The sequence below is a fragment of the Haliotis asinina genome, chromosome 13 (genome assembly GCF_037392515.1).
Source record: "Haliotis asinina isolate JCU_RB_2024 chromosome 13, JCU_Hal_asi_v2, whole genome shotgun sequence".
NCBI lineage: Eukaryota > Metazoa > Mollusca > Gastropoda > Lepetellida > Haliotidae > Haliotis > Haliotis asinina.
The window spans coordinates 32,276,083-32,294,779 of NC_090292.1; the positions used below are offsets into that span (position 1 = coordinate 32,276,083).

The 18,697-nt window shown below is 37.0% G+C and overlaps 1 protein-coding gene and 1 long non-coding RNA gene across 2 annotated transcripts in view; both read right to left on the bottom strand.

Annotated features, from left to right (window-relative positions):
• LOC137259999 (ras-related protein Rab-27A-like) overlaps positions 1-18,697 on the bottom strand; it is a 70,962-nt gene that overhangs the window by 42,155 nt on the left and 10,110 nt on the right. The window lies entirely within an intron of this gene.
• LOC137260501 (uncharacterized) lies at positions 12,560-13,421 on the bottom strand. Its single transcript, XR_010954761.1, has 3 exons — positions 13,339-13,421; positions 13,031-13,162; positions 12,560-12,744 (listed from the first exon to the last, which is right to left on the bottom strand). It is a non-coding gene; the product is annotated as an uncharacterized lncRNA (long non-coding RNA).

Below are 18,697 nucleotides of genomic sequence, written 5' to 3' on the forward strand. Positions count from 1 at the left end.
AATTATACCACTCACTCTTTAACTTAAAACTTATTACGTTATGATCAAATTATGGGATGGGACACAGTCTCAAGGCTACAAGCATTGTAGCTTTTGTATCTTAATTCAAGACTTGCTATCATCTGTATTACTGAGGTTACCTTGCAGGATGAGGCAAAGACTTTCTCTTGTGCTACGACAATCTTACACACACAAAAAAATAGGCCACCTTAGTACAGCTCAGTACATGAAAAACCCTCTTGACACAGAATCCTTGTGGAGCTGAATAACTGATGACGGTATATTCATAATTACAGGCCCCAGAGGCTGGTTTAACTGCTGGCCCTCTGGCCTGAGGCTAGCAATAAACAAAGGGTCATTATAGTAAGGGAAGTTTCTTGGCTCAGATATAAATACGCATACTCGAATAGAATGTAATCTTGCTAAAAATTTCTGTCATGTTTATTGATAATTGATAAAAATTCCATTGACAGTTTGTCATCTCTGTTATTGATCATATATATTGATTATATACATAGCCAGGACCTTAACAAAATCGCCTCAAAATCTTTGTTTCACGAGTCAGATAACCACCTCCATATCTTTCAGCATTGTTTAGAGTCATGTGCACCATTAACGGTAGGCATAAACTTTAAAATTTGAAAAAAATAAGGGAGCATAAAAAACAAAATAAAAAAACATTAAAATCAAATTATTTGGGACATCTTCTGGTTAGTAAAACTAGCCAACAATTTTGAAAATGAAATGTTAGTCATAACAAATAAACAAATATGCGTGACCAAAATCTTTTATGGATAAATCTTCTTTTAATTCTTTGACACACAAACACACAACGTTTCAGGGTGATTCTGGACCCCTTCATCAGGTGAACTGACGGTCCATCAACTGTCAGTTTACCTGATGAAGGGGTCCCAAAAGGTTGTGTGTCAAAGACCCAAAGGAAGATTTATCAACAAAAGATCTTGGTCACATAAACAACTTCTAAATGCTGCTAAATAACATCAAATATATGCATATTTGAAAAAGAAAAAAAGCGATGGAATTCTGGGAGTTGAAGCAAAGGAGCATGGGAAAGTTCCTAACCCTAACTTTAACTGTGTCCGTTGAGCTAGCCCTAAAGAAGACAGTAACGTACATCAAAGGGTCAAAATTTAAGTACACTAATATTGTGGAGTACTAAAAACTAAAAAGTGAGTGAGTGAGTGAGTGAGTTTAGTTTTACGTCGCACTCAGCAATATTCCAGCTATATGGTGACGGTCTGTAAATAATCGAGTCTGGACCAGACAATCCAGTGATCAACAACATGAGCATTGATCTGTGCAATTGGGAACTGATGACATGTGTCAACCAAGTCAGCTAGTCTGACCACCCGATCCCGTTAGTTGCCTCTTACAACAAGCATAGTCACCTTTTATGGCAAGCATGGGTTGCTGAAGGCCTATTCTACCCCGGGACCATCACGGGTTCTAAAAACTAAAAACTAAAAAGTGGAGTCAAGTTGCCTTCATTTTTTGCAAAGTTCTAAAGAATTCAAAGATGGCAGAAAGTAGCTGGTATTATGTAGTCTTTCCACCTGGAGTACTGGGGAAGACCAGTGGTTAAAGAATTTGCTCATCACACTAAAGATCTGAGTTCAATTCCTAACAGGTCTACAATATGTGAAGCTCATTTCTCACAGTTGACTAGTGTCAAAAGCACAATAAAACTAAGCGCTTCCTCACTGAAACACTTGGAACAAATTTTCTCTCATTCATGAACTTCATATCAATAATCAAATTCCTCTTCTGAAAAAGCATTCAGCACAGACTGACATTCAAAACCATGACATTTCATAGGCAACCATCAACATCTCTATCGAAACACAATAATTTTTCTCAACCTTTTCGTTGGATATGTTTCCCAGAATACTTAACAGGAGAGGTAAGCCATTTTCCAGCAACACTTTACTTGTATATGTGACACAGCAATCAAAACTGAATTCCAGTATTGTGACATTGTCACTTGATGAAAAAAAAGTACAAATGGATAAGCATTCTGTTTTAAGCATTGTAACATCTGAAATTAAGTCACAGAAATGCCATGATTTTGCAAGATACAAATGTCATATTTTCAATTTTACCAAATTTGATGGCATTCTTCAACATCATGACCCAAACTATAAAGACTTTGATCCATCTTGCATAACAATCAGTGGATGTTGTAGAATTCTAGAGTGAGTGAGTGAGTGAGTGAGCAAGCGAGCGAGAGCACAGGAGTGTAAGACAGAGTGAGTGTATGTTTTGGTTTTGTTTTGTTTTTTGTTCTATGCACTATTCCAGAGCTTTCACAGTGGGCGACACTAGAAATGGGCTTCATACATTGCACCAATGGAGGGAATCGAACCCTGGTCTTCAGTGTGATAAGCGAAAGCCTTAACCACTGGGCTACCAATATACCCAACATTTTCAAGCAAAGATATGAAGCAATAACTGAATAATTTCTCAGCTGACTTAATCGTTTATACAAATATAATATGTTCTTCTTCATCTGCAAAATTACCTTAATTTATATCTGTGAACACAGAAATAACCAAACTTGTTTGAAAAGCATTTAGAAGTCTGTGTTGTGAACAACAGGGGAGGTCTGTCTATATAGATCTTGTTTTAAGCAAGACTTGTTTTATACAGTCAAGTCTCATTAATCAGACAAATACAAATTGAATAAACGTAACTTAGTCTCATTTATTTAGTCCGACATCCACGTTAACCTGACAGTTTGATGTGCAACAGATGATGTCATTTCAACAAGACGTGACTGTACTGTTGTTTAGTGGTGGTCCGATTGACAGAAATAATCAGTTGCACTAACTAAACAACCAAGCAATCAATCATTCTTTTTTCATAATCAAACGCAAACAATCCTGAAACACTTTTTGCATTAACAATATTTTTCACACGATTGGTTTTGTCTGTTATGTTTCATGAGCACTACAAGTCATGACTGAATTTCTCTTAACAACCCCAAGAAAGGTATGCTGTCATGCTGTATATATGTGCCAACTTGAATAAATAAAAAGAAAAACCAAACATGCCCTCCCTCGCCAATATAAACCCCAAAGTATTTTCTTAAAGTTTTTGAGCAGTAACAAGAATAACTAGGAAAATTTCATAATTGGCGCTAACCACTTATTTTCGATGATTCATTACCTGTATTGAACCAATCAAAGTCTTACAAGGTCATTAACATATGATGGTAGTTGATACCGCATCCAGATAAACATGATAAAGAGGTTAAGATTTTGGTACTAACCTGATTTCCATAGCAACAATTGCACAAGGAAGCCATTTTGATATATTTTTAGGCACAAGTTCATCCTCTTTTCTGGTAAACAACTCTGTCTATCCAGTGGTATGGGTTCTTTACAAGACAAGAAAATTTGACCACTCTCAGATCAAAATAACCAGTAATGTGGGTAAGATTAGATGCTATCATTTATTTAAGTTACCATGGTAACTGTATTGCAACTGCTGGAAGTAACATTATTCCTCTACATTATGAAGCATATCACCCTTGTTTTTACGTTGGGAAGACCACTTGCTGGAATAAAAGCCTGGGCCTAGATTTTCGAAGCTCTCTTAACACTACGATAGGCGTATGTGCCATACAATAACATCAGCTTATGACAGTCTTAGAGCTATGACAGCTTAGAAAATCTGGGCCCAGGTGTGCAAGTTGCATGTGTGAAACTGAAACGTCACTACGCATGCTTGATGATTACCTTGCTCTCAAGTGGTCCCCCCCAGTAAAAATGGTGATAAGTGACAACAAACTAATGATCGTTTGTCAGACAACTTTCTTAGCCAGGTGTCCAAAATTATGAAACAAATCATCAGAGTTGGTCTGTCAAATTTCATGTGACTGTGTAAAACTTGGATTTTGCTGCATTTATTACATTTCATGTTAGTGAGCAATTCATCGGCCTCGAAATCAAACGGACTGTAACCATGATAAGTGTATGTCAACATATTTTGATAGAAATAACATCATGATATACCGAAGGAAAAAAAGAAGGGATCACATGAAAGTGCAGGTGTTCCTTTATTTCTTCCTTGTTTCTTCACAGCCTATGCAATACAAGGCATGTGAAGAAACCTGCAAAAAATAAAAAAACCATTTGTCCTTTCATGTGCTCCCTTATTTTTTTCCCTCAGTATATTATTTGGCCATGATGTTAAATAAATCAACACCATGGGTTTCCCAAATTTTTGTAAAAATAAACAATTTTTCAAAACAAATGTATCTTTTTCCTGAGTCAACAATGTATATCTTAGGGTATTTTAATATCTTTAAACATATATTACGGTGTCATAAATAGAATAGTATCTTAAATACGGGCTCCCATCTTCAGCGGTCCATTCACACCTCTTTATGGTGAGATGACATAAATAAATGAAACTTCAAGTCTGGCTACTTTTCTTTTAAAAGACTGAAAACCCCCCAAAACAAAACAACAAAAAGCAACCAAGATTAGTGCATAATGTTTTCATTAATGCATACATTTTTATCAAATTCCATGATTTGAAATTGCCAGGTTTTTTGCAGGTCTTTTGGCAACCCTGCATCATTAGGTATCATCTGAGATTTTTGATGCTTTACAATGTCAGTAAAGTAAGTCCAAAAAACCACGCCAACAGAATGTGTGATAAAATAATGCCCTAAAATATAACAGTTGGTACCCAAGGAAACAACAGATTCAGACTTGTAGTTCACAATGTTTACTGCACAGGGGCTTGTATTGCTGAAAATAAAACATCCTGGGTCCAACAAGCCTACACTGATATCCATATACATGTAAAGAAGGAAAGGGATGTAACACGCAGAAAGTTGTAAAACACCCCACTCTTGATTATGGGCGAATTCTGGGAGGGATATTTTGGAATACACAGCCCCAATTCTTACTGAAACAGAGCCAGATAAATTCTCTTTCGAATAAATCCAAAATTATCAAAATTGGTGCTCTATGTAGCGAGTAACTTTGGTTGGAACTCGGGAAAAGACAACTTTTTCATTTGTATTCCAATAATCTGCCTACAAAAATCATCGCCTCTTGGAAAAGAAATAATACATATTTTACTTAAAACACCTGATCGGCGAAAAAACATAACCTTCCCGTAATCGCTAGATATTCTGCGTTCGTTCTACGACCTCTCAAATGAAATAGGGTATTCTTTATATACACGAATATATTGTGAAATAGGCGGTATCAAGTGATCCGAGTCCACCATGTTTGTCCTTCACCCTCAATAGGCTCGCACCAACACGATATATCACGCCACGAAATGAAAACGAAACTGGTATTTAATTTTTTTACCAATCAGAGAGCAGTTTGTCGTTGGTGCAAGCCTATTCATTGGTCCGCTTGTGAGCCAAACAGCCTATTGTACAAGAACACAGTGCTAACAGAAACATTCATGCCTAATTACTGCCACTGATTATATGGCAATGGTTAAGAATTCTCTAGCGCTGAAGAGCTATTGTAAAGAGATTATATCGGTAGAAGGAGACGAAGTCAGTGTTATACAAACCATGGTCAGCCATTAAAGGCACCTGAGGGACATTATCATCCATTTGAACTGACCCTTCACAAGGATGGTTAATTTCACATGGCTACAGACTAGGTCTGTGTTGACACTATGGTGATTACTGTCCAGATCTTGGGGGAGAGTAATACGAACTATTATTGCACTCGTAGATGTTGACTTTGATCAACATAGACCAGCCCATAATTCATTGCTGACTAGTCATGCGGGTTCTCTCAATGCTGGAGTGGTGAAGATTTGGTCTCGCAATGGATAAGGATAGATAAGGGCCTGGACATGGTCTACAATTTTATTAGAGGTGGGGAAAATGTGATTTAATGACTTGTTCAAGATGATTGCACTTATTCAGCAAAACACAAATTTGTGTGTGCATGTGTGTCCATGTGCATATATCTGTGCAGGTGTGTGCATGTGTGTGGGCACACTAGTGTGTGTGTGAGTCTGTCTGCATGTGCTAGTATAGACTTACATTGGACAGAAGACTAAAATTTAGTTCTTGAATATACAGAACATTAACAGAAAATAAAAATTCTGTTTAAACTGAAAGGAGACTCAGAGAGATTGGCGATTCAGAACCTGAGAAAAACCTAGACTTGCTTAATTTTCTGATCCAGAAAGGGCCGAGTGGAAGGTAACATAATGTGGTTCAGAGACTGCACGACAAACGGCTGGCTGCATTGTACTGAGCCCATCCAATGCTATGCACCAGTACGAGATTGATACCAAACTCACACACAGGTTATATGAATCTGGCCAGTTACTGTTCTACCTTCTTAATGCCTTAATGGCCACACAGGGGAACTGGAACAATGCATGTAATAGTTCCAAACTTTGCTAGCAAGTCAGACAAGCTATGTCTGGAAGTTACTAGTCAAAAAATAATTCACTAGCCCAAACTTTGAACATGGAAACTTGGCAAAAGAATAAGAAAGGTAACATACCAGTTTTACCACAAGTTATTTGGCCAAACTTCTGTATGATTTAAAAGTGTACTATGACTTAACAAGCTGCTGAGAGTGATATACTTTAAGAAATGATCTCATGAAAATTCACTAGGCAGTTGGGTCAGTGACTGTGGAGATATACTGGCCCTGTTGAATTGTTACAAGCCATGTGCTAGCTGGCCAGTGACTACTTCCCACAATGAACGGGAGGTATATATTTTAACGTGTTATTGTACCTCATGGCCAGAGATTCAGCTAACAGCATTCCTCATACACCATATACACTAGACCATATATAGTTGACGTCTGCTTAGATAAGAGAATTACTCAGTCAGGTCATCTAATTGACAGACATTTCCTGTCTGTCTATATGGATGAGAGCATTGAGACGAGACATGAAGAAGACGTACAGTTGAAAATATACATGTGATACCTATTCTAGCCAGTATTACAAACATCACCCGGACATCTGTTTTCATCTTTACGTCTGCCGTCTGTCTGCATGGATGTAATGAGACAGATGGCAGACGCCAAGCTGAAAACATGCAAGAGTGTAATAATATATATGAATATACCCATGTTCACCTAGCAGTAAGGGGGTACCCGGTAGGATAACACATGCAAGCAGCTCCAAGAAATGCAATAATGCTGCCTCAATTACACACTCATGCAATCAGCATGAATCTCACACAATCTGCCTAATAATCAAATGCTAAGCAAATCATAAATCCCTACTTTGACTAATGATAGTCATACCACTAAGATCTTAGTGCAATGGGTCCAATGTTTTAATGAATACAGTGAGTTGGGTTTTATGTCAATTTTAAGAAATTTTCCAGCAATAATGCGGCGGGGAACACCTGAAATAAACTTCAAACATAATGCCCATATGGGGAATAGAAACCAGGCCTTTGATAAAATGAGCAAAGGTTTTAACTGCTCAGCTACATAGCTTCTTTAATAAACACAGCATTCCACATGACTCTTAGCAGGCAAAGTCAGCTCTTTGTCATGAACCTTTTGACATCGCTGAGAATGTATTCAACAAACCGAAGGTGTTTATAATCCCACACGCCTTGGCATTTCACTGAGGTGGTGTGACTTCCGCAGTGCAGATGTATACCTGCCTTTGTCAATACATTCACAACAGGCATGCTTACATTTACTAAATGTCACAGATCATATTCCTTGCTTTATGTCATGTTTTCTTTCCACGTGTTTTCCAAGATATTTTTTTACAAAATGGGATGGTAAAAGACTTTAGAGTACATTATAATGTTACACTCATGACATATGCTGTAAATACTATTTACCCTTTAACCACAACAAAACACAACTGAGTGGGTATGTTTGTTGTTTAACACCACACTCAGCAATATTCAAGGGCCTTGATTTTTGAAGCTCCCTTAGCGATAAGATAGTCGTAAGTGCCATACACTAACATTACCATACGACTAATTTAGTCTTAAGAGAGCTTAAAAAATCTAGGCCCAGGTATATAGTGGCAATCTGTAAATAATTAGGTCTGGACCAAATTATCCACTGATCAACAGCATGAACATCAATCTACGCATTTGGGAGATGATGAGATGTGTCAACAAACTCAGCGACTCTGACCATCTCACCCTGCTAGTTGCCTCTTATGACCTCTTATGTTGAAGACCAACTCTAACCCGGATCTTCTCTGGTTGGTGAGTGAGTTTAAACCTGCCTAGGATATTATTCTTGCTGCTATCATAGTGTCAACTTCATGCAGGTCCAAGTCAGATGTGGTTTTGGTCAGAAATGCTGGCCATTATAAACTCTGAAGCATAATCAGAGCAGATATTTGGTTCCTGCGTGACCAAGGGAGACAACTGCACCTTAGGTGGCTGGGTCAGTTATGCTCCCCAAACTGCACACCAGTGAGTGAGTGAGTGAGTATGGTTTTACACCGCTAAACCAATATGCCACTGATGACCCAGCAATATCATGCTGGGGGACACCACAAGTGGGTGGTGGTTTCAGACATTGTACCTGGGTTGTCGGTGGGCATTCGAACCTGCGTTGTCGGTGTCACAAGCAAACACTTTAACCACTTGGCTACCCACTGCCCCAAACTGAAGATGAAATTCAGTGAGTAACTGTCATGAATCATAATTATGACTAAAACATTCTGGGTCTGCAGAATTTAATCAGGGTCTGCAGAATTCAACCAGGGTCTGTAGAATTCAATAAGCATCTGGCGAATCAAATCAGGGTATGCAGAATTTAATCAGGGTCTGTAAATTCAATAAGCATCTGGGGAATGAAAATCAGGGTCTTCAGAATTCAATCAGGGTCTGCGGAATTCAATCAGGGTCTGTAGAATTCAATAAGCATCTGGCAAATCAAATCAGGGTCTGTATTATTCAATCAGGGTCTACACCTTCTTTTAGTTTGAGTGCTGTTGGCAGCTTGACAATGAAGTTTTTTTGTAATTTCAAACACACTGTGATGGTATGTTTTTCCAATCCTCAAAGTTCTATCAATTCCTTCGAGTATAAATAATTTTGAGCTTTCAGCATGTCTAGTGACTTCATACTGATCCAAATATATAAAATAATCATAACTTTTGCATTTCAACATGATCATACACTCAAATTACTTATTAATATTATCAAAATGTTTAAATTGTGCTTTCAAAGGCCACGAGTAACTCATATCATTTTGCAAAGCCCCTTATAGCACTGTTACCGGGGAATAAATGACACCTTTTCTTTGTGCCACTTGCTTGTTTTACAAAAAAAAAAAATTATTGTAATGTTGCAATGTTTCCAGCTGAGAAATTACAGGACTTTCCTTGATATGAAATATAAAGTATTCACATTTGCATTTAGTGTTTGAAATAATCACCAGTCTGGAGGCCCGCACCAGTTGTTATTGCATCGGGCCGTCAGTTTCAAATGTCTAGAGGCCGTTGTGGCCTTCCATAAATTCACATTTTTTTCACCACTGGAATCTTTCCCTGTTTTTTTTCTTTCCTTTTTAAAACTTTTTTAAAGTTTAGGAATCATCCATGATAAATCACGTTCTGATATCTTAGACAGATGTCAACACCAGCATTTAGCAAAAATAAACTCTCTACACCATAGTGTTTGCTAACTGATTTTGTAACAACAGTGTAAAACTGTACAGTGTAACATATTTTGTTGGCATTGGTTTGGCTTTAACAAAATGGGCCTTCAAATTTCATTCAGGGCCTATAGATTTTAAACTAAAGCCTGCACACGGCAGCTGGCCCTGATGGCCAGGTGACAAATGAAACTACTGCAAACTTTCACAACCATTTTACTACAAATCCTATTCTCCTAGTGTATTCGTTGTAAGTATGGTAAAATAACCAATAAAATTAGCTGAATGGAAATCTTTCAGTCTCAACTTTTCTCCCATTACTGTGCAACTGTTATCTGTCAAGGTGACCAGACAATGTTTGGATAACAATAACTGTAAAACAATCAGTTTCCTAGAAAATGGAACATTACTAAGCATCTGTAATCGCTCAGTAACAAAACAATATTTACCTGACAACATCTGCAATTCTGTCATTCTCTTAGAAAGAAAACATATCAATACTAAACATCTGTTATTGCTCAATGTGACAAGATGACATCTGGATAACAACTGCTTGTCCTCAGTTTCCTAGAAAATGAACCAATCTCTTACCCTGAGAACTCTTAATCTGGAAAATCACCCACAACGCATCCGTAAAAAATCCCTTTAATAACCTCTTAGTTTTCAAAGAAACTTCATCAAGATCATCAGACTATGCCACCTAGATTTGACTCCACCTGCCCATATTGGTTCACAGTATCATCTTTCACATGTCAGAGTTACCTCACTGAGTTTTTAATCACTAACTAATAATAAACCAGCGGTTATAGAGTCATACCCATGCATAAAAAGACGTACCTGAAAATCAGTCTCTCCAAATCCAAACAGATGAGATTCTAGTGATACGTCCTCAACTCCAGACACTAACAACTGATTACTCAAAGTCCACAATGAGCTTTCCACAGTACTTCCAGCTGAATGACAAACACTCAGATGTAGCCACCTACACACACGGTCAAATCATCATTAATATTCACAATGTACTCCATGTCAGCCCATCGAAACACTCTACCCTTTGAGAATGCTGGGGCATATTACGTAACTGTTGACATTAAATGGCTATAAGCCTGTAGGTTATAGGTCAATGGCCTGACCGCTGGATAACCAGTGACTCGTTCCACTGAGGGACGACTCACAGCTGCTGACAGGTGAAAATGAGTATGAGCCAGGAAATTCTTGTGTCTTACTGCTGGTTTGTGGGCGTGAACTTTTGAATCAAGCAGTGAATTGTCCTTGGTAGGATAAATATAGTAGCCTGGATTCTTATCATGAGGAGAATCTGTTATTGCTTCAGGAAATATGGTGCTACAAATGTGCAATTCTATTAATAACAAAATAACAATATTTCTTTCGTGTTGAAGGAAAAATACCTTTGATATTGGTCCATACTCTTAATTACTTTATGGGTGTGACAAAAAAATCACTGATTACAAACAACATTGGTTTCCATAGTAACATACATAATGAACAAAAGTATTTTTGTTAAACATATTTGTACTAATACCATCCCAAAAGCAGCAGCACAATGAATTAATTATAAGGTGTTATTTTCCTCTCCATGAAATTATTAATCATTCTAAGATGCTTCGGTGAAAGATCAAAGGTGCCAACAATACTTTATCAGGCGATAAAGTGCACTTTTTGCATTACCTCACAATGTGTTGACGTCACTGCGCCATTCCAGTCTGCCCCCTCGTAATCGAACTTTTTTGCATTACATCACAATGTAACCGACGTCACGATGGATGCCAGCTGCCATCGCCTCGTAAAGCCTTCCACAGTAAACTGCTTCCTCGCATCCCGTTTCTTGATTTGCAGTTGCATCACACAGCTAACATCACCGGTGGAAACATTACGTTTATGTTTTCAGACGGATAAAATGTCTCATAGTTCGACTCAAAATTTTACAGAGACACGGTAGTGTTTGCAATGTTTACATTCCAACAATGCAATCCTAGAATGTTGCATGACTAGTCAGCTTCAGCTGAATGTACTGATCTAAACTTTCGTCGGTAGTAGAAATGAGAACGTCATATTGCCATGTATGGTTTAAGAGAATCACAGATGTAAATAAAATGATCTAGAGAAGATATTTAACCCGAACATAAACCGTCATAAACGCAAGCGTCCTCGTGCTTTAACTACAGTAGTTCAGGGCAAAAGTGTGCTTTATTACACTATACATGGTGGTAGAGCGAACTGTATTTCTTAATTTCAATCGTGAGACAAGAAAGTGCAGCTGAAACATTTAAAATATTAAATATTTTATTTAATTTATTCAAATCCTGATGAAGCAGGTTGAAAGTACCCTTCACTGACAAACCCTATTGCAGATTAAGTACTCACAGCAAAAATAACTTGGTTTCCGTTCTTGCGGAAACCTGATGGATACTGGGTAATGTAGGTTTCCGCTGGGTTTCAGTTTCAGGAAACGCGCAATGAGAGTTTCCGCATAGTTTCCACAACTGAAACTAACAAGTCTTAGTTTCCGTCATGTTTCCGTCAACTGAAACTGTAGTTGGAAGTTTCCATTTAGTTTCAGTTTACTGAAACCTTTATAGCTGGAGTGAGTAAGTTTCTGGTCTTGCGGAAACCTTGTGGATCTTGGGTAATGTAGGTTCCCACTAGGTTTCTGTACAAGGAAGATGACAATGAGAGTTCGCTTAGTTTAGAAAGCTGAAATATGTTGTATTATCTTGTTATATTTATTACATATTTATTTGAACAAAAAACAAACTCTGGAAATGTTATGATTCAACTGTTTCATTTCTTAGAAAAGGTCACATTTTAATGCAACAGGGCAGTTGCAGTAGTACACAATTCGCTGTATTAAGAAACTGGCGCGCTCAGAGAAGAGAAACAGAATTCTCTCCACACAAGCATTGCTCAGGAAGTTGGCACACTGAATGAAGACGAGCTAGTCACTACACAAAGTGCTTTGTTCTTCTGTAGATGTTTGTTGGTGTATGCGAGTCCTGGTTAATATCTGGCGAAACATCTGAATCCGAATCAATCAGGCTCTCACATTGTGGTGGTAATAGCTCGCAAACCTTGAATGTGCTGTTAATATCTTGGTCACTGTCAGTGTCTGGAAAGGAAAAGGACATTCAGTTTGAATCATCAATTACACTGAGAGACAATTCACTGAAGAAAAGCTTGTAAAATCTTAACATTTCCAATGAATGAAACACAGCAATATATATGATAATGCAGATAACATGTATTACAAATATTAAATACGTATTACCATTTGCTCACTTTCAGTTATTACAGTTACATGTATGATACATACATTAAATATATTAAACATGGATAGCAAAGTGACAGTGCAAACTCGATTTTTAGTGAAATCTAAAAATTCTTTGATGACTTACCTGATGAAACATTTGTCATTCACCCGAAAAATCTTTACAAACTAACAAACATCTTGTCGTTACGGAGATGGAGATAACGTGTTTTTCTTGAAACAGACGTCTGGCAGTGAGGACAGAAAAGCCGTATTTCTCCTGGAATTTAAAATATATGTATATATTACGCTTTACACTTTGAGTGAGGTCAAAAAGGTTTGTTGTATGCACTTACATAGTGCCTGCTTCATTATAAAGCTATATGAATAATATTGTTATAATAGAGATTCCCTTACCGGGCATATAACAGATAATATAGCGTGAATTATAAATACCAATGAAGGCGTCTTGTCATTCTCCGAGTTTGTTGGTCCACAATCCATATCTGTAAATCAAATAACTGACACAATGATTCTTTCAGAAATATGAAACTTGAGGTGTGATGATAATGTCAATGCATTGTAGGGCTAACACATGCAACATGTACTGATGGACAAGGTTTTAATGGTTATAAAACAAATATCAAATCAAACTGATTAACTGGTACAACTGGATACACAGAACTGTCACAGAACATAAGATACTAGATAATTTGATGAACTAATAAATGTATGATGTGACTTGGTTGAAATATTTCTGGAGTACAGATTGTATGAATAGATATAACGAAGACATATATACGGAATATCTCTGGGTACCCATGTTAAAACAAATATTGTAGAAACCAACCATATTTCAGAAACTTATTTCTCGTGATTTTAGGCAGTCTTTCTTGACAATTACTTGTCGCAATGTCCACAAAGAACTGTGTCCCTGCAGCAGAAAGTGCCACGAATAGTCTACAGAAATTATGTACAAATCATAGCCAAAGGGTCAGTGGGATTGTACTTTATTCTTCATTCACATTGACAAATGAATTAAGGTTTGAAAGAAATTGTGACACATCACCAAATTATATTAGTAATAGTAGTAAAGGTATTCATCAAGTTAACTTAAAGGGTAGATAGGGATAGTAGATCTGGGTGTATAACTGAAAAGAGCAAACAATGTTAATATTTCTAACCCCCGTGAGCACTGTGCGTAAATTACTTACATGGTACGTGGGGAGGGGGGGGGGGGGTCCATCCAGCAGAAATATATCCGGATTCTACCTTCTCCTGACAGGATTTTAGAAAATAACTTATTTGCCACAATAAAGTTTCACATGAGCGCTAAATCAGTAGGACTCGGGCCTGTTAAAGGAAGGTGAACATGTTTTCACAATTAATCACTGTTAATAATCACAAGGCCTACATACTGATGCTTGACACTGAGAAAAAACAATCAGTGACGCTAAAAAACTGAAAAGACTGCTAAAACCATAACTGCCCACTGTTGTCACTTTGAGTACTTACATTCAATCCGCTGAATTCCACTTTTCACACTCCCCTTTGATGTCGGCAATGTAAACAAATAAACGAATGGCGACAGGATCACGTCCACGCGAGACTATCTAATTGTTACAAAAACAACTCACAACAGGGCGTACCCTCCTCTTTTGTGGTAGAACGCGGAAATCTACTGTCAAATGGTCACATTAGATTTATTTTTAAAAAAAACAATGACAAAACTGTGTATTTCCCGTGAGTGTTAGCGAGACGCCATCTTGTTTGGCGGGTAGGAACAAATTTGTTTTCCTAGCAATTATTTTCAAAACTTTAAGCATAAGATGGCTGCTTCGTGTAAACTTTGCCATGGCCACCTCACTTTCCCCAAAAGCACTCGACGAAAGAATTCGCGACTTGGAGAAGAAAGCAGAGAACGGATGCGAGGAACTCGGAGTACCTCGGATGTGTCAGGTAAGACCGAGGGGTTTTTTTATTGTCAAATAACTTTTAAAGAATTATTGCGTCAATGACAGAAATCCAGATAGATTCTAAAGTTTATCCCGCGAATGCATATTTTCGCTCGTATTATTTTTAAATGTTATCGTAAAATCTAAGTAAAATAGGCCTGGAAAATAAGTTTGTTTATATTCCATTTCAATAGATCGACATGGTATAGAATACACCAAGCTTGTATTTGTAAGTAACTATCTTAGTACTAACCACAAGTATTTATTTAAGTTTAAAGGGGCAGATTTTCTATTTTGGTGCTCCTGTTAATAGTTTGCAAATTTTAGCGTTGCAACTCGGTTAACACTTGTACAAAAGGTGTTGGGGGGAAGGGATGAATTACGATCTGCATCACAAAGATCCGCCATATGTAGTGGTTCACTCATGAGTTTACTGGGTATTGCAAGATATATTTCACCAATTCAGATATATTTTAAAGAATGATAAAAATGATGGGCTTTTACAATGGCAACATTTCGGTGTAGTTTCTTAAATGCAATCCTGGATCATTAGTGAAATGAAATTGTTTACCCCCAAATTCGCTCAGAGGGGTCAGATGTGTTTCTGAACTATTTGAGGCAAACACTAAATTCATATATGAAACTGTTAGCTTTGCGTAGGATACATTTGAAATTTCATGTAAATTTTCAGTAATTCAATACATATGTGTTGAGCTTAATCATATATATACCTGTTATATATATACCTGTTATATTTAACGTATTTGATTTAATCTTTCAGGCTGTTGTGAGAAAAATCTTGACACGACTGTTCCTGGAGAATCACCCTTGTCTATCGAAGGTATGTGCTCATGTTACTAGGTAATTTCACTTTGAATATTTCATTAATTCACTTCCCTACGTACGTTTTCTCAAAATGAAAAAAACATGAAAGTATCATTTGCAAATGGATTTGAATAGCCGGTAAACTAAATCAGTTTAACATTACACCTGTGTGAAATTGCCATCAAACTGACGCCTTGATTTTACAATGCTTAATTGCTGCCAGGTTATGTCATGTGATATAACTAAACTTCTTTTATCATGATCTTTATGTCAGTTGTTCACTTACCGGTTGCATAACTTTGGCAAACAGGATGTACATTGGATGAAATAACACAAAGGATGGTTAGCCTTTTTGGAGGTTATTTTAAATCATTTAACTACAAAATGGTAAACTTTCAGAACAATATATGTATTCAAAGTGATAAATCTGTAGTTTACTTGGTTGTATAATTTTCACTGACGATCTTTAATTTTAATTAGACATTGTGTTGGATGCATGATTGAATGAAGTGCAAGGAAAATGACATTTGTTTTTATTTCAGTAAAGCCGATGACGAGGACTCTATGAATGTAGTAGTCAAAGAAACAAGTGACTATATCACGACCAAGGATGGTCAATAGGATCTTGTGAAGGTAATTTGTACTCACCTGCCTGTCATTATAAATAGCTAATGATTTAATTAATAGTGTAAAGACAGATTTATGGGTGTTAACTTCAGTAACCCAGCCAGCATGGCATATATAAATACCTTTGCCTAACAGATGAACTAAAATGTGTGAAACATGCTGTATAGTACTTTAAACATTTATTTTCAGAAGCGCTTTGTACAGTGTGGTGGAACAGGCGTGATGATCTCAGTAGACAAGAAACCGGAAAGAAAGTGTCACACAGAACAGCAGCAGCAAAAAAAAAGAAAAAAAACCCAAAAATCCCAAAAATCCGTAAGTATATCTATTCGAATATTAACATGTAGCAACTCTTCTCATTACAATGTCTGATGACAGATTCTAGGTTCCGGAAATATACATTTAAAACGTTTATGGATTATTGCTTTTTACATTCTTAAGATATGTAACACATGATTCAGATCATAATTTCACAAATCATAACATAAGAATCAAGTCAGTTAATGATGATATATAAACATGTTACTACACTTCAGTGACTACATGTCACTTCAGAGCAACAGATTGTGTGTCCATAAGAAAATAGGATATGTCATTAAATGTGATGAACTGCTTAACTTGGGTTGGGGTGATTAATGAAGTAAATGATTTTTCACGACACTTCCTTTTTAATAATTTGCAATCCATCTTGGCATTATGGTTTATCTGTTGATTGATTTTTGTTTAATTTTCAGAAAATTGCACTGCGCATGAAAAGCCTGAAAACTATTGACTGGCCAGATCGACGAAAGGAAAGGGTTTCAACTATACTTACCTTGGAAATGACTTCACTAGTTGTGAGTGATGAAGAAGATGCCAATTTATTGCTCTCTTACCCCTTTACCTGGGAATCTAAACTCAAGACATCTGCACTGGACTCAGCCACAATTTTCAACGCCACCACCAAAGCTAAGGCCAACAAGCTAAGACCAGGATGCGGCATCCAACCAGAATGACAGAGATATCCGCTGAAGGAAGCCCAAGTGGGCTAGTAAATAGCTAATCGATCACATGAACGCAATTTTATCTGTGATCAATTAAATTTGAATTATTCTCAATGTAAAACTTTAATAGTTTTGATATTCTGATTGTATTTCAATTAATACAATTTTATTCAATCTTAATTTTTATCTATTTTCAAAGAGACCTTTATTTACTTTAAATACATTTTTTGTACTAACCTAAGTTCTTTATTGCATTTTATTTCATTGTTGTATTGTATTGCATGGTGTGTGTTATTATATGTCTAGCATTGACTGACTGGGGTGTGTTTTTCTGTGTCAGCGTGAGGAGGTGCAGGAGGAGTCAAGGGATGCAACTGTTATAGCATGTTTTTAGAAATATTTTTGTCATAAGTTACAAATGTTGATCTGTTATCTAGTGCTATATCTTTTTATTATTTATTAGATATATGTTTGATCCATATTTGTCTGAAAATAAAACAGTGAATCTTATTGTATCTTTTGTTTTTTTCTTTATATATACTCGATGATTGTACACAAACTCCTTATATTGTCTTTGCCAACCAGGAGTAACAAGAATGTTATATGCAATGACACACATTGAATGACTCCTGTGACCCGAGTAAATGAAATGCTGTGGAAAGTTTTCTGGCAACAGAAACTCTGCGGAAACTATGTTGGTCAGTTTGTAACTGAAACTCTGCGGAAACCTGATGGAGTCCTGATAACTGAAACTCTGCGGAAACCTGATGGAGTCTTGGTGACTGAAACCCTGCGGAAACCTGATGGATCTCTAACTTAACTGAAACTCAACGGAAACTTGTTGGAGCATGGGTAACGGATACCGTGCGGAAACCCTTAGAAAGTGGGTAATTGAAAGTTTCCGTCATTGCGGAAACTCAGTGTAAAAGAACGGAAACTCACTGGATTCTTGGTGGAAACTTAAGTTTCAGTCCACTTTCCATCAGGTTTCCGCACTGCGGAAACCAGGTTATTTTTGCTGTGACTAACATCTGGCAATTCAAATCCAATTGGGATTCCGTTGAGTGAAGGAGCATGGATTTACATCGATTTTAGCAATATCTCAGCAATAACACACCGGAACACCAGAATAGGTTTCACATATTATCTTACCTCACACATGAATGTCGCTTTCTAATCGGCTAAGCGCTATTCTATTATTTTCAATGTACCCTGTATACAGGCGATGTATTATTTTCAATGTACACTGCTTGGAATTCTGAACTCTTCTGGTGCTTCATGGTACTACTTCCTTGTCTTGAATAACACTGAATCACGCATCAAGCACGGAAATTACCGATATTTTGTGATTGAAAATTGATGGAAGGGAGATAATTGTTTACCTTGTGTCGTCTGCAACATGGCGATTCGCCTCGCATTCAAGAA